Source organism: Phascolarctos cinereus, unplaced genomic scaffold (assembly GCF_003287225.1).
Source record: "Phascolarctos cinereus isolate Bilbo 61053 unplaced genomic scaffold, phaCin_HiC Scaffold_2;HRSCAF=192, whole genome shotgun sequence".
Taxonomy (NCBI): Eukaryota; Metazoa; Chordata; class Mammalia; order Diprotodontia; family Phascolarctidae; genus Phascolarctos; species Phascolarctos cinereus.
The window spans coordinates 348,706,437-348,728,725 of NW_027555625.1; the positions used below are offsets into that span (position 1 = coordinate 348,706,437).

Here is a 22,289-nt window from a genome sequence, read left to right on the forward strand (position 1 = left end):
TAAGTGAATCAAAATTAACAGGTGTTTTTACCAATTCAAGTTGATTTTATTGAGCCAATGAAACAGATGACAATATGTTTTGGAACGTGTTATTCACTTTATTGGAGTAGGTAACTTTTGCTCCTAATGAAATGACACTATCACCATTTCTATTATGGTTTCCATCCTCAAAGTTTCAACAGTTACTCCTCTCAAAATAGAATATTAGAGTATTCATACATCCTTGTAAATATCACTGACTTCTCTTCTTCTTTAATCAACGAGAACAATTCCTTCTTAGTACAATCTCTAATTCCTAGACTTAGGTTGAAGAATGTGGAACCCAAAAAAACTTAGTTTCTTGATTCATCTTCCAAACTTACTACCAGAAGTTACATCTTGAAAAAAGAAAGTCAGATGTTTGCTCGATGATGCTCTTCTATAGAACTATAAACTTTGTAACCTAAAGACATCAATAATTTCAGACATGGATATTCCATGTCTTATTGTAATTCAAGCTCCCCCAGCAATTTTCGACCTCTGTGAGAATCACAGAATCTTAAATTTCAAAGTAAAATTGGAGGCCATTAAAATAACTGGTATTTGAATTTGAGTTCAAGGTTATATCCAGCTCCAGACCCCATGCTGGAAAAAGAATTTCAATGATGATGCCCACTAGGGCTCTTCAGTTACATGATCCTCTATAGCACAAGTCAGGCATCTCAGTTCAGTGGGTCATGTTGGCACGTCCATCTATTTTTCCCCAGCCACCTCTTGAAACAAGTCGTCATCAATATCCCACCCTACTCTATCCTCACTCCTTCTCTCCTTCAGAAAATAAATGCCTCCATCTTCTCTCTTCTACCCTTATTAGGTTCCATACTTCCACTCACCTTGGCTGCTATGAGGCAGGCCTCCTTGGCTCTTAAAAGATACAGTATCATTTCCCACTGTGAGGATGAATCTCAACAGGTAATACTGAAAAGTGTGGTCTTATTCTTCCCTTAACCAATCTTTCTCTACCCAGTCTGAAAAAAACCCTCAATGTGTAGCATATTCTCACCCTCATCAGTCATATATAGCCCCTTCTCTCCACATGGCCAAAATTCTAATTTATGTAATCTCCTTATATCTGTACTATTACAATAGCCTTCTAACTTGTTTACCAGCCTCTAATATCTCACTACTCACATCATTCCTCAATGTAGATGCTAAACTGAGTTTTTAAATGTCATTCAAACCATTTGACCTCCAAAGTCAGTGACTTTGATTGCTTGCCTATTACTCTCAGCATTAAATATAAACTTCTGCCTTTGGCATTTAAAGCTCATCATAACCTGCCTCTATTACATGTCTCTAACTTTCCTACAATTTACTCCCCTCCATAAATTCTACAGTCCAACCACACTAGATATTAAACACAATATTAACCCCCTTAACCTTAGCTGTCTCCCATTCTTGGAGTGCTCTTGCTCTCTTCTCTTCACATTAGTTTCCCTAAATCTAGGCTCAACTCCAATATTCTGCAAGAGATCATTGTCAGTCTGTCTAAGTATTAATCACCTCCCCTTTTAGATTGATTTTATCTAACATGTATGTATCTTGTATATACGTAGTTATTTATATGATATCTCTACTCAAATGTAAGATCCTTCAGGGTATGAAAGATTTTTACCTTAATTTGAGTGTCCAGAGCTAATAAAAGTAGACTTGTTATAAGAGGGATACATTATTTTTTCTTAAATGCCTTACCAAAGATTTATGTACTAGAGTCCATACACTCTTATTCCTTTAGTATGATAGGGATTCTAATGTACCACTGAAGTTATCCATCTTTTTTTTCCCTTTCATTTTATTTATGATAGCAGCCTATATTCTCCAGTGGTTCATTCAATATCATTCATGTTTCTATTTGCTTACATTTCATAGTTGTTAGCAACCTTTCCACAAGCACTTTTATTTCTCCTTTTATACTGTATGTGATTTAAATCAATCACTGAATATTAGTCATTACTTTATTTCAACCACTAATTTAAAGCTGAGAAATATAAGAATAAATAAATAATAGTCACTCCCCCAAGCAATTTACATTCTAATTGGGAACAATATATACATACATAATACATAACTATGCTACAGTTAAAACAAGCTACCTCTGCCTAGATCACCACACTAAAGAGTTCCTAGTCATGTCACATCCACAGGAGAATATTAATAATTAAGAATTTAGCTTTTTTAGGAGTGTTCAGCCTCAAATTTTAAAAATCAGTGTTATGTCCCAATTGTCATTCAACAGAAGGAGTCATTTGTAAGCAGTCTTAGATCAACGTAATTCCATGGTAATCCTTCACTACAATGTGTTTTGGATATAGAAAACTTTCTCCTATGTTTCAGTCTGAGGTAATTGTTCTTCTTTAGCAAATCATCAAATATTTAGTCAGCACCTACTCTGTTCCAGCTACTGTGCTAGCTTTTGCAGACAAGACCAAAATAAAAAAAAAAGTCACCGCTCTCAAAAAGTTTCTTCAATATGCTTCATTTCATCCTCTGTTCTCTCTGTTCTTCCAAGACCATTAAAACGGCAATAAAATCTGTTCTAATGAGATATTTAAAGTGCTTTGCAAATATTAACATTCTATGTAAATCTTAGCTTTCATGGCCATTTTAATTATTATCATCACCATGTCATAGCAACTAAGTTGATCATATGAACATGCACTCCAAAAAGAGTAATTCATACGCATGTAGCAACTGGTGTTTTTCAAATGAACAGGTGAACAAAAATGTGGAAAGAGAGAAAGAGACAGTGGTACTATAATCCTCTTTTAAGCACTCTCTCTTTCCCTCCTTGAATTTTGATTTTGAATGCCCCCTTGAAATTGTTTCACCTCTGAGGCAGAAGTTTTGCTTGCCTGTAATCTAAATCTCTATTGATTTAGCATCATGAGTTGTTATTCTTCCTATATTTCATAAACATATTTTAAGATATTCAGTGAACAAAGAATAAATCCTGGTTTTTGTTTGTTTTTTGCAATGATGTAGATTGTATTGAAAAATTTCCGCTGCATCCAGGGGTTATATGAAGTTAATATATTGTCTTCTGTATAAGCACATTTGTATGCTCTTTGTGTGTTTTGTGGGGAGAGAGATTGGGAATATACTTGTACTATCATTGGTTTTAGAACTATCAGATAATAAAATTCCTTCTGTAACCTATAGGCTTTGTTGCTTAGAGCTCTGAGAGTTTGATTTGGTCATGGTCACATAGTCACTATATATCAACGGTAGTATTTAAACCTACTCCTTTCTGTTGTGAGACTTAATTTTATTTGCTATATTATTCTGTCTCTACATGTTCATGGGTATATATAGAAAAGATCTAGATTTCCTAAGATAAAATTAAAGTCATTGCAATGCACAATCTTTACAAAGGATGGAAATAACTGAACACTGGTAACAAGCTATCTTTTCTTTTTCTTTCTAATTTATAATGACAATTGTGTGAGACCAAAAGGTTAATATAAATCTTCTATTCCTCACAGTCATGTGTAAGCAATCTTAGATCAATGTAATTCCATGGTAATCCTTCACTACAATGTTTTTTGGATATAGAAAACTTGTACTGAAAATCCCCTGTTGCATAATGCAAGGAGTAACAGTATCCCCTTAGGAACCAAATTAGGTCAGATACATTCCAACTAATGACATGCAGCACAGGAAAAATTAGATTTCCTCAGCTCTAGAATTCTTAGATTTCCTATTAATTACTAATTTTCTGTTATACTCTTCCTACCACGCCCAGAGGACAATTTTGTGACAAGCCCAATTTATCTTCTCCAAATATGACATTGCTATCTTTAAATATAATGAAGTTTATTTGCTAGATACCACAGTTCAATTATACTGATTTATAGTCTAGTCCATGCCTTTTTCCAGCCCAATTTAATCAGAATATCAATTTGCTTTCTATATTTGGGTTGAAAAATGCACCATAACTCAGAAAAAGGAGATCGCCTATATTTGTGATAATGTTTATAAGATAACAAAAGAGAAGACATAATTCTGGGAGCCAAGATGGCAGAGTAAACAGTAAATCTCTGTAATTCTCCCATAGTAACCTCCAACCAAACCCCAAAACAAATCCTGGAACAGCAGAACCAGCAGAAAGAAAGGGTGAAACAATCTTTTAGCCCAAGAAACTTAGAAGATTGACAACAAAGGTCCATGACACTTGGGTAAAAGGGGACAACATTCTAGGACAAGAAGCATCCCAAGCAAGTCAACAGCAAGCCCCACCTCAGCAAAGCAAAGGGGAAATCATATAAAAAATCAGTTGAATATAGAAATCTGTCTTATCTGACAGGGAAATAGGAGGGGAGGAGATCAAGTAAGGGTTAGGGGATTGACAAAAGGGAGGACAGATCAAGGAGGTGGTGGAAAGAAGCAAAACACTGGTGAAGATGGAAAGAGTGAGAGGAGAGAAAGGACAGACAAGAGGACGAATAGGATGGAGAGAAATACACAGGTAGTAATCATAACTGTAAATGTGAATGAGATGATTGGTTGGTTGTTCTCCTTCATTCTCAAAGAGGACTACAATGACATCACTATGCTAGAGTCAATTTTCTGTGTGTTCAACTGTGGCTGATCAAACCAATATGAGCTCAGAATGCTCTACCACAGGTCGGGCACACACGGTCCATGTGAACAATCCATGTGGATTCTCTAAATTTGCACATTCTATATTTCCATTGAACTCTTTCAATTCTGCTTTGCTTATAGAGTACAGTGCTGTCTGTGATGTGGGCACTCCATGCTGAGCTATCCTGTGCCAATGTCTCCCATGTTGCACAATCAATTCTGAAGTTCTTTTTTTAATACAAATTTATTTATTTTTAGTTTTCAGCATTACTTCCACAAGATTTTGAATTCCATATTTTCACCCCATCTTGCCCCTGCCCTCACCCAAGATGGGATGCATTCTGAATACCCCTTCCCCTAGTCTGCCCTCCTTTCTATCTCTACCCCCCTTCTCTTATCCCCTTCCCCTTCTATTTTCCTCTAGGGCAGGATAGATTTCTGTACATCATTTCCTCTATTTCGTATTTCCCAGCTGCATGTGGAAACATTTTTTTAAACATGTGTTTTTAAAACTTTGGGTTCCAAATTTTCTTCCTTCCTCCCACCCCACCCACCCTCATTGAAAAGGCAAGCAACTCAATACAGGCCATACATGTGCAGTTATGCAAATCACTTCCATAATAGACATGGTGTGAAAAACTAACTCTATTTCCCTTAATCCTATCCTGCCACCCCCCATTTATTCTATTCTTTCTTTTGACTGTGTCCCTCCTCAGAAGTACTTCCTTCTGAGATTACCCCTTTCCCAATCTGCCCTTCTCTCTATCATCCCCCTTCTCTCTTGTCCCCTTCCTCCCCTATTTTCCTGTAGGGTAAGACAGATTTCCATACCCAATTGAGTGTGTATGTTATTCCCTCCTTAAGCCAAATCCTATGAGAATAAGATTCCCTCATTTTCTCTCACCTTCCCCTGTTTGCCCTTCAGTGTAAGAACCTTTTCTTGTTTGTTTTGTGTGAGATAATGTACCCCATTCTACCTCTCCCTTTCTCCTTCTCCTAGTATAATCCTCTATCACCCCTTAATTTTATTCTTCAGGTATCACCCCTCATCTTCAACTCAGCTGTGCCATCTATCTATCTATCTATATCTATCTATCTATCTATCTATCTATCTATCTATACATGCCTAAAATTTTTTGCCCTCCCACTACCCTAATACTGACAAAGGTCTCATGAGTTATAAATATCATTTTTCCATGCAGTAATGTAAACAGTTCAACCTTAATAAGTCTCTTGTGATTTATCTGTCCTGTTTACCTCTTCATGTTCCACTTGAGTCTTGTATTTGAAAGTCAAATTTTCTATTCAGCTCTGGTCTTTTCATCAAGAATGCTTGAAAGTCCTCTATTTCACTGAATGACCATTTTTTCCCCTGAAGGATTATACTCAGTTTTGCTGGGTAGGTGATTCTTGGTTGTAATCCTATCTCCTTTGCCCTCTGGAATATTGTATTCCATGCCCTCTGGTCCCTTAATGTAGAAGTTGCTAAATCTTATGTGATCCTGATTGTGTTTCCACCATACTTGAATTGTTTCTTTCTGGCTGCTTGCAATATTTTCTCCTTGACCTGGGAACTCTGGAATTTGTCTACAATATTCCTAGGAGTTTTCCTTTGGGGATCTCTTTCAGGGGAAGATCGTTGCATTCTTTCAATTTCTATGTTGGCCTCTGGTTCTAAAATATCAGGACAGTTTTCCTTGATAATTTCTTGAAAGATGATGTCTAGGCTTTTTTTTTGATCATGGCTTTCAGATAGTCCAATAATTCTTAAATTCTCTCTCCTGGATCTATTTTCCAGGTCAGTTGTTTTTCCAATGAGATTTTTCACATTGTGTTCTAATTTTGCATTCTTTTGGATTTGTTCTACTGTGTCTTGATTTCTCATAAAGTCACTTTCTTTCAATTGCTCTATTCTAATTTTTAAGGAAGTATTTTCTTCAGTAATCTTTGGGACTTCCTTTTCCATTTGGCCAATTTTGCTTTTTAAGTCATTCTTCTCCTCATTGGCTTTTTGGACCTCTTTTGCCATTTGGGTTAGGCTATTTTTTAAGGTGTTATTTTCTTCAGTATTTTTTTGGGTCTCCTTTAGCAAGCTGTTGACTTGTTTTTCATGATTTTCTTACATCACTGTCATGTCTCTTCCCAGTTTTTCCTCTACTTCTCTTACTTGCTTCTCAAAATCCCTTTTGAGCTCTTCCAAGGCCTGGAATGGATTCATCTTTTTCTTGGAGACTTTGGATGTGGGAGGTTTGACTTTGTTGTCTTCTTCTGGTTGTATGTTTTGATCTTCTTTGTCACCAATGTAAGATAATGTAGTCTGACTCTTTTCATGAGGTTTGCTCATGATCCCAGCCAACTACTTGAGTTTTGAACTCTTTGTTAAGGTAGGAGTCTGCTTCCAATGTGGAGAATGCACTGTCCCAAGCATCGGGGGTTTGTATAGCTGTTTTCAGAGATACTTCTAGGGTTCTGTAAATTTTCAGTTCTTGCAAGGTGGTAAGATAAGGTTCGAGGTGTTTACTCTTTTCCTGACCTGTGCTCTGGCCTATGAGTGATCAGCTACAAGCAGTCTTTTCTCTCTTGGAACTGTGAGGAGGATTTCCTCTCCACAGCCACTACAAGTTCCACCGCGACAGTGCTCCTCCTCACCCCACGACCGCCACCCAGAATTGTGACCCAGATCTAAACAATAGCAAAGAAGAGATTCCTGCCTCAGGACCACCAAAGATCCGTGCAGTCCCCCTCTGCTCATCCACTTGGTTCCCCCTCAGTTTGTGGGCCGGAAGCTCAGTAGGCAGCCACCGCCCTGGCGCCCGTGCACTGCATTCTGCACTCTGGAACTGGCTCTGACCTAGCTCCTTTCTCACCACTGGAGAAACAGACTTTTCCCACTGACCTTCTAAGTTGACTTTGGCATTGATTGAGGAGTCTGGAAACTGCCACAGCTGCCCCCAATGCGCCCAGGCCGAACTGTGCTTCTCTCCCTACCCAGCGTGATATTCCTTTTTGATCAACCATCCAGGTTGTCTTGGGCTGGAAATGTGTTTTACTCTGTCTTTTTGTGGGTTCAGCTGCTTCAGAATTTGTTTAGAGCCATTTTTTATGGGTATTTGGAGAGGTCTGGGGGAGAGCTCAAGCAAGTCACTGCTTTCACACCGCCATCTTGACTCTGAGCCCCCCCCCGCCCACCAATTGCAAAGTTCTTAAGAGAAACCTTGAAAGTATCCTTGTATTGCTTCTTCTTACCACCATATGAACACTTGCCCTGTGTGAGTTCTCTGTTAAATAATAATTTTGGGAGGCAGAGCCAAGATGGCAGAGTGAAAGCAGTGACTTGCTTGAGCTCTCCTCCAAACCCCTCCAAATACTCATAAAAATGGCTCTAAACAAATTCTGAAGCAGCTGAACCCACAAAAAGACAGAGTGAAACAAATTTCCAGCCCAAGATAACCTGGATGATTGATCAGAAAGGTGTGTCGAGCCTGGCTGGGAGCACAGTGCAGTGCAGCGTGGGTGCACAGTCCGCAGCATGGGCCCACAGGCTGCAGCAAACCTGGAGCAGGCCTCAGAGGACTGAATCTCGGGCAGCTGTGGAGGTTTCCAGATTCCTCAATCCACCAATGCCAAAGACAAATTAGAAGGTCAGTGGGAAAAGTCTGTTTCTGTCGGTGCCTGAGAAAGGAAGGCGGGGTTTCAGCTCCATTCCCCAAGAGCGTGGCCCTGTGGGGGGGCAGCTGCTTCCCGAGCTTCCAGCCCACAGACTGAGGGGGAATCCAGTGGCTGATCAGAGAGGGATTGCAGGGATCTCTTTGCCAGTGCTGAGGCAGGAATCTCTTCCTTTGCCCATGTTTGGATCTTGGCCGCAGTTCTGGGCAGCTGTGCTGGGGTGAGGAGGAGCAGGGCTTGGTGGAGCTTGTAGTGATTGCGGAGAGATGCCCCTCCTCACAGTTACAGGACAGAAAGGAGTACTTGTAGTCGCATGCCAGGAAAAGAGTAAACACCTTGCCCCTTGTCATACCACCTTGGAAGAACTGAAAATTTACAGGTCCCTACAAGTATCTCTGAAAACAGCTGTACAAACCCCGAAGCTTGGGACAGTACATTCTCCACATTGGAAGCAGATTCGTACCTTAACAAAGAGTTTAAAACTCAAGTAATTGGCCGGGATCATGAGCAAGCAGGCAAAAAGAGTCAGACTATATTATCTTACTTTGGTGAAAAAGAAGACCAAAATATACAACCAGAAGAAGACAACAAAGTCAAAGCCCCTACATCCAAAGCCTCCAAGAAAAATATGAATTGGTCCCAGGCCATGGAAGAGCTCAAAAACAATTTTGAGAAGCAAGTTAGAGAAGTAGAGGAAAAACTGAGAGTGATGCTAAAGGAGACCCCAAAAAATACTGAAGAAAATAACACCTTAAAAAATAGCCTAACCCAAATGGCAAAAGAGGTCCAAAAAGCCAATGAGGAGAAAAATGCCCTAAAAAGCAAAATTGGCCAGATGGAAAAGGAAGTCCAAAAGCTTACTGAAGAAAATACTTCCTTAAAAATTAGAATAGAGCAATTGGAAGATAGTGACTTTATGAGAAATCACGACACAGTAGAACAAATCCAAAAGAATGAAAAATTAGAAAACAATGTGAAATATCTCATTGGAAAAACAACTGACCTGGAAAATAGATCCAGGAGAGAGAATTTAAAAATTATTGGACTATCTGAAAGCCATGATCAAAAAAAGCCTAGACATCATCTTTCAAGAAATTATCAAGGAAAACTGCCCTGATATAGAACCAGAGGGCAAAATAGAAATTGAAAGAATCCACAGATCTCCTCCTGAAAGAGATCCCCAAAGGAAAACTCCTAGGAATATTGTAGCCAAATTCCAGAGTTCCCAGGTCAAGGAGAAAATATTACAAGCTGCCAGAAGGAAACAGTTCAAGTACTGTGGAACACAATCAGGATAACACAAGATTTAGCAGCTTCTACATTAAAGGACCAGGGCATGGAATATAATATTCCGGAGGGCAAAGGAGATAGGATTACAACCAAGAATCACCTACCCAGCAAAACTGAGTATAATCCTTCAGGGGAAAAAATGGTCATTCAGTGAAATAGAGGACTTTCAAGCATTCTTGATGAAAAGACCAGAGCTGAATAGAAAATTTGACTTTCAAATACAGGACTCAAGTGGAACATGAAGAGGTAAACAGGAAAGAGAAATCATAAGAGACTTATTAAGATTGAACTGTTTACATTCCTGCATGGAAAGATGATATTTATAACTCATGAGACCTTTGTCAGTATCAGGGTAGTTGGAGGAAAAAAATTATATGTATGTATATGTAGATAGATAGATAGAGGGCACAGGGTGAGTTGAAGATTAAGGGGTCATATCTGGAGAATAAAATTAAGGGATGAGAGAGGATTATATTTGGAGAAGAAGAAAGGGAGAGGTAGAATGGGGTAAATTATCTCACAAAAAAACAGAAAAGTCTCTTACAGTGGAAGGGGAAACAGGGGAAGGTGAGAGGGAATGAGTGAATCTTATTCTCATAGGATTTGGCTTAAGGAGGGAATAACATACACATTCAATTGGGTATGGAAATCTGTCTTACCCTACAGGAAAATAGGGGGAAAGGGGACAAGAGAGCAGGGGGATGATAGAGAGGAGGGCAGATTGGGAAAGGGGTTAATCAGAAGTAAATACTTCTGAGGAGAGACAGGGTCAAAAGAAAGAATAGAATAAATGGGAGGGCAGGATAGGATTAAGGGAAATAGAGTTAGTTTTTCACAACATGTCTACTAAGGATGTTTTGCATAACTGCACATGTACAACTTATATTGAGTTGCTTGCCTTTTCAATGAGGGTGGGTGGGGAGGGAGGAAGAGAGAAAATTTGAAACCTAAAGTTTTAAAAACATATGTTTAAAAAAATGTTTTCACATGCTACTGGGAAATAAATATAGGAAATGGGGTACAGAAGTCTATCCTGCCCTACAGCAAAATAGAAGGGGAAGGGGATAAGAGAAGGGGAGAGAGATAGAAAAGAGGACAGAGTAGGGGAAGCGATATTCAGAATGCATGACATCTTGGGGTGGGGGCAGGGGGGAGATGGGGTGAAAATTTGGAACACAAAACTTGTGGAAGGGAATGTTGAAAACTAAAAATAAATAAATTTATATTTAAAAAAAAGTAGTAATTTTGGCATGGCATATGTTTTGCATTCAAACAGCACGGCCAGCCCATCAGAGTTGTGCTCTCTGAAGCAGATTTTGAATGCTTGGCAATTTTGTTCAAGAAAGGACCTCAGTGTCTGGTATCTTATCCTGCCAGGTGATCTTCAGAATATTCCTAAGACAATTTAAATGGAGGCGATTCAATTTCCTGGCATGGCACCGGTATATTATCCAGGTTTCACAGGCATGCAATAATGAGGTCAGCACAATGGCTCTGTAGACCTTCAGTTTGGTAATCAGTCTAATATCTCTTCTCTCCTATATTTTCCTTTGGAACCTCCCAAACACTGAGCTAGCTCTGGCAATTTGTGCACCAACCTCATTATCAATGTATACATCCCTGTAAAGTACCCTATCAAAGTAAGTGAACTTATCCACAGCATTCAAAACTTCTCCATTTGCTGTAACTGATGGTTCCATATATGGATGTTGTGGTGCTGGCTGATGCAGCACCTGTGTTTTCTTGGTGTTAATTATTAGGCCAAAATTAGCACAAGCATTGGAAAATTGATCCATACTTTGTTGCATCTCAGCTTCAGAGGTTGCATTGAGTGCACAACTATATGCAAAAAGAAAAGCATGCACCAACACTCCCTCCGCTTTGGTCTTGGCTTGTAGCCTTTTCAAGTTGAAGAATTTATCATCAGTGCATTAGCTGACCTTGATGCCATGTTTATCTTCATTGAATGCATTTGAAAGCATTGCAGAAAACATCATGATAAAAACACATGGGAGCATGCACACAGCCGTATTTCATTCCATTGGTGACTGGAAAAGCACAAGAGCATTGTGCAGAACCCAGGCAAGCACACCATCATGAAATTGACATACAATGCTAATGAAATTCTCCACGCAACCAAATTTTGATATAATTTTCCATAAGCTGTCACAAATGACAGTATCAAAGGCCTTGATCAGATCTACAAACATTGTGTACCAATGTCTGTTCCGCTCTTGGCCTCTCTTCTGAAGCTGTTGTGCAGCAAACACCATATCAACTGTTCCTCGGCCCTTTCTGAAGCCACAGTGGCTCTTAGGTAGATGACTATCTTCCAGGTGAAGATCAGCCTATTAAGGAGGACTCTGGCAAGAATCTTGCCAGCAATGACTAAGAGAGAGACCCTCCTGTGATTGTCACAGGACAGTCTATTACCTTTACTTTTATGGAGATGGACAACGGAAGTATCCTTGAACTCCTGGGAGATAACCTCGTCTTGCCATATGGCTTGAAAAATTCAGTCAGTGTTTGTATAAGCAGTGGACCACCTACCTGGTAAATCTCATCTGTAATAGAATCAGCATCAGGTTCTTTGCCATACAATAATAAGAGACTAATGGTATTCAAAACCTCTTCTTTAGTTGGAACTTCATCTAGGAAGGGATTGACTTCAACCTGAGGTAAACAGTCAGTGGCTTCAGCATGGATGATGATGGTCTGTTGAGAACATTATGGAAGTGTTCAGTCCATGTCTCTAGGATCATATCCTTATCACTAATCAATGTAGCTCCATGAGCAATGAGTAGTTGAGATGCACTATAGGTCTTTGGCCCATAAATAGCCTTCAGAGCATCATAAAAGTGCTTCAGATTGTTACTATGAATAAAATATAATGAATAAAAATGAATTTCTTCTGCGAAGATGAGCCAAGAATCTTACATCTCTTTAAACTTTGCTTGTACTTTACTTTTGATGGACTTAAATGCTGCCTTCTTAGAGATGGATGAACTATCCTGCTGGTAAACCCTGTGGAGTTCTAATTTTTCATTTAGCAGCTTTTGAAATTCCATGGGAAGGAAATGCGATGAACTCAAAAAACCGGAATCTTATAATATGTTGTTTACAGAAAACACACCTGAAACAGAAAGACACCCACAGAGTAAACATAAAGGCTGGAGCAGAATCTATTATGATTCAATAGAAGCAACAAACAAAACAAAACAAAAAAACACAGGGATAACAATTCTGATCTCAAAAAAGTAAAAGCAAAAATAGACCTAATTAAAAGAGATAAGGAAGGGGGACAGAGTCAAGATGATGGAGTAAAAGCAGTGACTTGCTTGAGCTGTATCCAAAACCCCACCAAAAACTTCTAAAAAATGTCTCTAAACAAGTTATAAAGCAGCAGAATCCGCAAAAAGATAGTGAAACAATTTCCAGCCAAAGACAATGTAGATGCTTCATTGGAAAGGACTATTGGTCTGGGCTGGGAGAGGAACATAGTTCAGCGTTGGCATGGAGTCAAGCACCAGGACTCAGAGAACCTGGACCAGGCCTCAGTGAACTGAATCATGGGCAGCTGTGGTGATTTCCAGACCTATAAATCCACAAATGCCAAAGATAACCTAGAAGGTCAATAGGAAAAGTCTGTGACCTAGGTGAGAGAGAAGCTCAGTCCCAGCCCTAGTCTGGCACAGCCTGAGGGCAGTGGCTGCTTCTGGAGCTTGGCCAATAGAGAGAGGGGAAAATGGAGTGGCTGATCAAAGAGAGATAGCAGGGATCTCTTTGCTGGTGCTGAGGAAAAGAGTCTCTGGCTTGGCCTGTGCGTGGATCTGGGTCAGAGTTCTGAGTGGTGGTTCTAGGGCAAGAAAGAGAGTTGGCAAGGTGGAGCTTGTGGCATTGGTGAACTCCTCACAGTTACAAGACAGAAAAGAGTGATTGTGGTCACTCATAGACCAGAACACAGTCCAGGAAAGGAGTAAACACCTCGCCCTTGATTGTACCACTTTGGAAGAACTAAAAATTTACAGGTCCCTAGAAGTATCTCTGAAAACAGCTGCAGATAACCCCCAAACCTTGGGACAGTATGTTCTCCACAATGTTAGCTAACTCTGACCTAACACAGAGTTTAAAAGACAAATAATTAACTGGGAACATGAGCAAAGATTTCGAAAAAAGTCAGACCATAGAATCTTTCTTTGGTGACAAAGAAGATGAAAACATACAACCAGAAGAAGACAACAAAGTCAAGTCTTCTATATCCAAAGCCTCCAAGAAAAATACGAATCAGTGTCAGGCCATGGAAGAGCTTAAAAAGGATTTTGAGAAGCAAGTAAGAGAAATAGAGGAAAATTTGGGAAGAGAAATGAGTGATTGAAGAAAACATGAAAAACAAATCAAGAGCTTGCTAATGGAGACCCCAAAAAATACTAAAGAAAATAACACCTTTAAAATAACCTAACTCAAATGGCGAACGAAGTCCAAAAAACCAATGAGGAGAAGAATTTCTTAAAAAGTAGAATTGGCTAGATGGAAAAGGAAGTGGAAAAGCTCACTGAAGGAAAATACTTCAAAATTTGGAATGAAGTACATAGAAACTAGTAACTGTATGAGAAATCAAAACATTGTAAAACACAACCAAAAGAATGAAAAATAGAAGACAATGTAAAATATCTCATTGAAAAACAACTGACATGGAAAATAGATGCAGGAGAGATCATATAAAAATTATTGGACTACCTGAAATCCATGATCAAAAAACGAGCCTAGAAATCATCTTTCAAGAAATTGTCTAGGAAATGTGCCCTGATGTTCTAGAACTAGCGGGTAAAATAGAAATGGAAAGAATACACTAATCACCTGCTGGAAGAGGAAGAAAACTCTTAGGAATACTATAGACAAATTCCAGAGTTCCCACATGAAGGAGAAAATATTGCAAGCAACGAGAAAGAAATTATTGAAATACTCTGGAAACACAATCAGGATAACACAAGATTTAGCAGCTTCTACATTAAGGGACCACAGGGCATGGAATATAATATTCTGGAGGGCAAAGGAGATAGGATTACAACCAAGAATCACCTACCCAGCAAAACTGAGTATAATCCTTCAGGGTAAAAAATTGTCATTCCATGAAAAAGGGGACTTTCAAGCATTCCTGATGAAAAGACCAGAGCTGAATAGAAAATTTGACTTTCAAATACAAGACTCAAGTGAAACATGAAGAGGTAAACAGGAAAGAGAAATCATAAGAGACTTATTAAGGTTGAACTGTTTACATTACTGCATGGAAAGATATTTGTAACTCATGAGTCCTTTGTCAGTATTAGGGTAGTGGGAGAGGAAAAAGTTATATGTATGTAGATAGATAGAGAGAGAGAGAGAGAGGGCACAGGGTGAGTTGAAGATGAAGGGGTGATATCTGGAGAATAAAATTAAGGGGTGAGAGAAGATTATACTGGGAGAAGGAGAAAGGGGCAGGTGGAATGGAGTAAATTATCTGACATGAAACACAAAAAAAGGCTTTTACAGTGGAGGGGAAATGGGGGAAGGTGACAGGGAATGAGTGAATCTTATTCTCATAGAATTTGGCTTAAGGAGGGAATGACATACACAATGGGGTATGGAAATCCATCTTACCCTACAGGAAAATGGGGGGAAGGGTACAAGAGAGCAGGGGGCTGATAGTGGGGAGGACAGATTCGGGGAGGGGATAATCAGAACTAAACACTTCTGAGGAGGGACAGGGTCAAAAGAGAGAATAGAATAAATGGGGGTAGGATAGGATGTAGGGAAATATACTTAGTTTTTCACAACAGGACTACTATGGAAGTGTTTTGCATGACTGCACATCTATACCTGTATTGAGATGCTTGACTTTTCAATGAGGGTTGGTGGGGAGGGAGGAAGGGAGAAAATTTGTAACCCAAAGTTTTAAAACACATGTTAAAAATGTTTTTAAAGTGTTTTTAAAAAATTTTTTGAGTTAATGGACAGTGTATGTTATAGGGTTTTAGCACATTAGGTGATGATAGGGGAAAGTAACTATGACGACTACACACAGATTGTTGGAGAGGGGGTAGAAGAGAATCATCTCAATAACCATTTAAGTTTTAAGGCTGTAGTTGTATGGCTTCTGCTAAATTCCTTCTCTGATGCCTCATTGTTATGAGCTCAGTCTATGTTCTTGAAGGCTATTTCCAATAAGCATAAGTTCCATTAAGCTGCAAATTCAATGACTATCCATCTCCTTGTGATCTGAATGGTTTTTATTTTGTCTAAAGACCAGCCTACCTATATCTGCAGCATCTTATTAAGGCCTCATGTTTTGTGGCCTCAGTAATTCTCTGACTCCATTTTACATCAAAGTGGTATAACATCATAACTATTACAATGCTGTATACAGGTTCTTTTGAATATTTTAGTTTGTCATAACATGAGAAATGTTTCCACATTTAAATGTTATTTCCTTTGTCCCCTCTCTGAACTGAAATGTAATGACTTCTCATGATAGCCTGGATTTCCACTTTACTCCATGACTGAGTCCCAGCTAGTCTGCTAAGCCATTTCTGAATGATTTGAGAACCGAAACAAGCTTATTCCAACCAAGCCTGGACATCAGCTATTTTACCTGAATTAGTGTTAATTGTTGTGGCATCTAATATGGTCTGCATCCTGCCTCTTATTTGTGTTCTTTTCCTTCCAACTGCTAAATGAAAGGTTTGTCTTCCTTTGCAGGTGAAAGCAGGTGGGAGGGGAAGTTGTCTTTGTAGAATAATAGCCACATTTTTATGTACAATTTGATAGTATTTAGAGCTGGAAAGGACCTTAGTCACCATGTAGAATAACACTGTCATCTTATCATTGAGAAAATTTGTCTGAGGCTTTGAAAGTTGCAATTTTCTTTCCAAGGTCAATGCATTAGTAGTATTCAGAGGTGAGGCTTACTTATAACCTCTAAGTGCAAATCAAGCCCTCTTTCCCCTTTACCATGAGACAAGTGACAAGTTGTTATTTTATCTCTAAATTGTTTAGGAATAATAGAGAACATGAGAAGTGTAGAAAAGGTATATAAGTTAAGAGAATTCGTTGTCAGCAATGCATTTGGCAAAAACAGAAGTGAGTGAGAAGAATCAGGCTACAGAAAATTGAATGTAAAAATTTCACCTTTATGATCACAGCATGGTAATAATATAAATTAATTTTGTAAATGCTATGGAATTGGACAAAGCTACAAATAGCTTGAAAACAGACCATTTGAAAGTGATAGAAAAATGAAAGGGATTTTAAAAAAAACCCATACTTGATTTTAAGGATTTCCTAATATAGTGTCTTCAATTTCCCTTCCTCAACTTTTCCTTTTGTGCATCTTAATCATTTCCGGTATTTTAGCCTCTATTCCTAGTCACATGCCTTCCATATCCATATTTCACTTACTAAGTGCTCAAGCGCTCTCTCTCTCTCTCTCTCTCTCTCTCTCTCTCTCTCTCTCTCTCTCTCTCTCTCTCCCCCCACACACACACACACAAACACACCAGTAACCTATAACTTGGTTTCCAAATAGTACGTTAAACAAGATATTCAAATTATTACTACTGCCTAATAAAAGAAAGCAAACTAACACACAAGCACACACTGTTTTTTTTTATCATGATTCCATTATATCAGATGATGATAGTATTATTCTCCTAGCTAACCTGAAATTTTCCAGGAGTACCATTTATTCCTTGCCTTCCATTGCTTTCAATTTCTGCTTAGTCATCACTTACCTTCAATTCTATCCCCTCATTCATTCTTAGAGATCCTTATGTTACTTCTAACTTATATTTACCCTATCCAAATTTGAGTTCAGGTTGTTATTTAATCTCTTTACTCCACACTTTAGTCTATACTTTCTGCATTTTTTTAAACTGTCCTATCTATCCTACTATTTATTACACTGTTATTCTTCATATTTCGTATAGCTCTCACCCTGTCTTGCAATGTCTAAAAAGGCTTGTATTGCAACCTAATGTCCAGGCTCCATAGGTTGACATTCAAGACTCTTTCTACTCCCTCAATCTGTCTTTTGATACTTATTTTCCCAAATTATTTTTCTTCACTTCACCTATCCTGGATCTAGACTGGTGTATTCACCATTGCCTGTGCTTATACTGAAGTTTTTAAAAAATACATATCAATATTCCCTGTCTTTACATATTATGAAGTTTTTTCAAAGCTCTGACCCATCTTTCACTATCTAATGGATATTCCTCCTCTTCATTGTAGATCCTCAGGCAGACATAATAGTTTATCAGGCAATATTCTGATGGCACTTTCATGATATCTCTGTTTGAATGTTTAAGACGTTCTGCCTTTTAAACTAATTGTTTATATCCCTACTATATCTCCCTTACTGAAATGTATATCTTGTTGAGTATGTTATTTTAACTCTAACATTTTAGCATCTTGTACAATTAATATTTCTTTAAAGAATGAGCATCAAGCTAAATTATCATGTTTGTGGAGATAAATTTGAAAAATCCTGAAAACACTGACAAAAGCCTAGAAAAGTTAAGATTTAGAACTGTAACGTTGAAAGAAACCCACCTTTTCTTGGCATAAAAATGATAAACTAAAGGTGCACTTTCAGACATGAATTTTCAGACCTGATCAGTATGTTGATTTTTCCATTTTTTCTGAACTGCACATATTTCTTGCAAGGGATAGCTTCTGCCCTATTCAGTTTGGGAAGTGAATTAGTGGATAGTGATGTCACTGGTCCAAAGATTATGTGCAGTTTTGTAACTTCATGGGAATAGTTCCCAAATACTTTCCAGAATGGCTAGTGAATCACAAGTGCATTAATATACCTGTTTTCCATTTTCTTTTTTTTCACTTTATGTTTAAATTTTTTTAAATGTTATTTATTTTTAGTTTTCAACATTCACTTCCAAGATTTCTTCCTCCTCCTTCTCCTTCCTCCTTCCCAAAATGGTATGTAATCCTGATATAGGTTCTACTTATACATTCATAGTAAACATATTTTCACATTAGTCATGATATATAGAAGAATTAGAACTAATGGGAGGAACCACAAGAAAGAAAAAATAAAACAACAAAAGAAAAGAAGAGCAAATAGTATGCTCCAAGCTCCTTTTAGACTCCATGGTTCTTTTTCTGGATGTGGATAGCATTTTCCATCATGAGGTCTTTCGGAGTTGTCTCAGATCCTTGCATTGCTGAAAAGAGTTAAGCCTATCAAAGTCAGTCATCACACAATGTTGCTGTTACTATATTCAATGTTCTCCTGGTTCTGCTTATTTCACTCAGCATCAGTTCATAAAAGTTTTTCCAGGTTTTACATTCGTATACTACAATTTGTTCAGCCATTCCTCAATTGATGGACATCCCCTCAATTTCCAATTCTTGGCCACCACAAAAAGATTTACTATAAATATTTTTGTACAAGTGGGTCCTTTTGCCATTTTTATAATCTCTTTGGGATACAGACCTAGAACTGGTATTGCTTGGTCAAAGTGTATGCACATTTTTATAGCCCTTTGGTCATAGTCCCAAATTGCTCTACAGAGTGGTTGGATCAGTTCACAACTTGAGCAACAATGCATTAGTGTTCCAATTTTCCTACATCTCCAACATTTATCATTGTCCTATTTTGTCATGTTAGCTAATCTGATAGGTATGATGTGGTACCTCAAAGTCATTTTGATTTGCATTTCTCTAATCAATAGTAATTTAGAGCATTTTTGTTTGGCAATTGGGGTTAAGTGACTTGCCCAGGGTCACACAGCTAGTAAGTGTCAAGTGTTTGGTCTTAGGCTGGATTTGAACTCGGGCCCTCGTGACTTCAGGGTCGGTGTTCTATCCACTATGCCGCCACCTAGCTGCCCCTAGAGCATTTTTTCATATGACTAGCTTCAATTTCTTCCTCTGACAATTACAAATTCATATCCTTTGACAATTTATCAATTGACTTCAACTCAGTTCTCTATATATTTTAGAAATGAGGCCTTTGAGATACTGGCTCTAAAAAAAAGTTTCCCAGCTTTCTGCTTCCCTCCTAATCTTAGTTGCATTTGCTTTGTTTGTGCAAAGCCTTTTTAATTTAAGGTAATCAAAGTCATCCATTTTGCATTTCATAATGTCCTCTATCTATTTTTTGGCCATAAGTTCTTCCCTTCTCCATAGATCTGACAGGTAAACTATTCCTTGCTCTCACAATTTGCTTATAGTTATCCATCTTTATATGTAAATCATGTACCCAGTTGGATTTTATCTTGGTATAGGATGTAAGATGTTGGTCTATGCCCAGTTTCTGTGATATTATTTTCCACTTCTCAGCAGTTTTTTTTAAATAGTGATTTCTTATCCCAGAAACTGGAGTCTGGATTTATCAAATAGTAGATTACTATAGTCATTGATTGTTATGTCTTGTATACCTAACTGATTCCACTGATCTACCAGTCTATTTCTTAGCGAGTACCAAGTAGTTTTGATGATTGCTACTTTATAATACAATTTAAGATCTGTTATAACTAGGCCTCCTTCCCTTGCATTTCTTTTCATTCGCTACCTTGATATTCTGGACCTTTTGTTCTTCCAGATGAATTTTGTTATTTTTTTTCCTAGCTCTATAGGACATTTTTCTGGTAGTTTGATTGGCTTGGCACTGCATAAGTAAATTAATTTAGGTAGAGTTTTAATTGTTGTTATATTAGCTAAGGCTACCCATGAGCAACTGATATTTTCCAGTCATTTAGATCTGACTTTATTTGTGTGAAAAGTGTTTTGCAATTGTGTTCATATAGTTCTTGGTTTTGTTTTGTCAGGTAGACTCCCAAATGTTTTATAATGTCTACAGTAATTTTAAATGGAATTTCTCTTTCTATCTCTTGATGTTGGGCTTTATTAGTAATGTATAGAAATGTGAATGATTTATGTGGGTTTATTTTATATACTGCAGCTTTGCTAAATTTGTTTATTATTTCAAGTAATTTTTTAATCGATTCCCTAGGATTCTCTAAGTATACCATCATATCACCTTCAAAAAGTGATAGCTTTGTTTCTTCTTTGCTATTCCAATTGGTTCAATTTCTTTTTTTCTCTTATTACTAAAACCAATATTTCTAGTACAATATTGAATAACAGTGGTGATAATCAACATCCTTGGAACCCTGATCTTATAGGAAATGCTTCTAGCTTGTCCCCATTTATATATAATGCTTGCTCAGGGTTTTAGATAGATGCTACCTATATTTATTCTTATGTTCTCTAGTGTTTTAAATTGGAATGGGTGTTGTATTTTGTTAAATGCTTTTTCTTCATCTATTGAGATAATCATATGATTTGTGCTAGTTCTGTTGTGATACGGACAATTATCCTGATAGTTTTCCTAATGTTTACTCAGCCTAGCATTCCTGGTTCAGATCTTACCTGATCATAGTGTATTATTCTCATGATAAGTTGTTGTAATCTCTTGGCTAATATTTTTTTAAAAAAATTTGCATCTATATTCATTAAGGAAATTGGTCTGTAATTTTCTTTGTCTGCTTTGGCTCTTCCTGGTTTAGATATCAGCAACATATTTGTATCATAAAAAGAATTTGGTAGAACAAATACATCATGGAGAGGGCAAATGGACTGTCAAGCATTTTCTATGTCTTTTCCAATGCTGTCTGGAATTAGTTTATTGACAACTTCTTTCAAATAATTTGTCTGCACCTCTTGGTTCATGATTTCCATCATTTTCTTACTAATTTGCTAGATCTGATAGTGCTGGGTATAAGAGGTATTACAGATCTGGTTGTTGCACTTTTTGGTAAAACCAACACAAAAGAGGTGCAGCTACCCATTGGTAGTTTTGACATCAACATAGGCTTCAATAGTGGTCTGCCATTTTTGGATCATGGAACATATCTTATCCCAGGTAAGGTCCATTCCATGGAAATTAGTCAAACAATTTTTATCCTGAACATCTGCAGTAATTAATTTGAATTTATGAAAAGCAACCTCATAATCCTGGAGATCAGCGAGGCTCATTTCAAAAACTCAACCCTTGAGACCGTTGGAGGCAATTTTTGTTCCTTGGGTCCTCATGAGCAGTGTCTTGCCAATATTGTGAATATTGAACATAGCTGGTGCTTTTATATTATACCAATCCTTCTTCAAAAGTGGACCAACCACTTTCTTCTTGGCTCCTTTTTGCCACCTTTGGTGACGCACTTGTTCTTGCACACCACCATGATCCTGCTCTGAAAGCCAAAAGGTGACACACTCATTCTTTAGGATTAGATTATTTGTTCCGAATTATTTTTTAGTCTATCTTTCCATGGCCCTTTATTACATATAATTTTTATTGCATTATGATCTAAAAAGGATGCATTTAATATTTCTTCCTTTCTGCATTGGATTGTGGTGTTTTTATGCCCTAGTACATGGTCATTTTTTGTGTGTGTACCATCAACTGCTGAGAAAAAGTATATTCATTTCTATTTCCATTCATTTTCTCCAGAGGTCAACCATATTTAGCTTTTCTAAAATCCTACTCATCTCCTTAATTTCTTTCTTGTTTATTTTGTGGTTAGATTTATCTAATTCAGATAGGAAAAGGTTGAGGTCCCTCACTAGTATAGTTTTGTTATGTATTTCTTCCTGTAACTCCCTTAAATTCTCCTATAGGTATTTGGCTGATATGCGACTTGATGCATGTTATGTTT

At 37.7% G+C, this 22,289-nt stretch overlaps 1 protein-coding gene and 1 pseudogene across 1 annotated transcript in view; one reads left to right on the forward strand and one right to left on the reverse strand.

Moving 5' to 3' along the window:
* Positions 1-22,289, forward strand: part of LOC144455705 (follistatin-related protein 4-like) — a 256,581-nt gene that overhangs the window by 190,149 nt on the left and 44,143 nt on the right. The window lies entirely within an intron of this gene.
* LOC110211650 (small ribosomal subunit protein eS1 pseudogene) lies at positions 12,695-21,815 on the reverse strand (annotated as a pseudogene).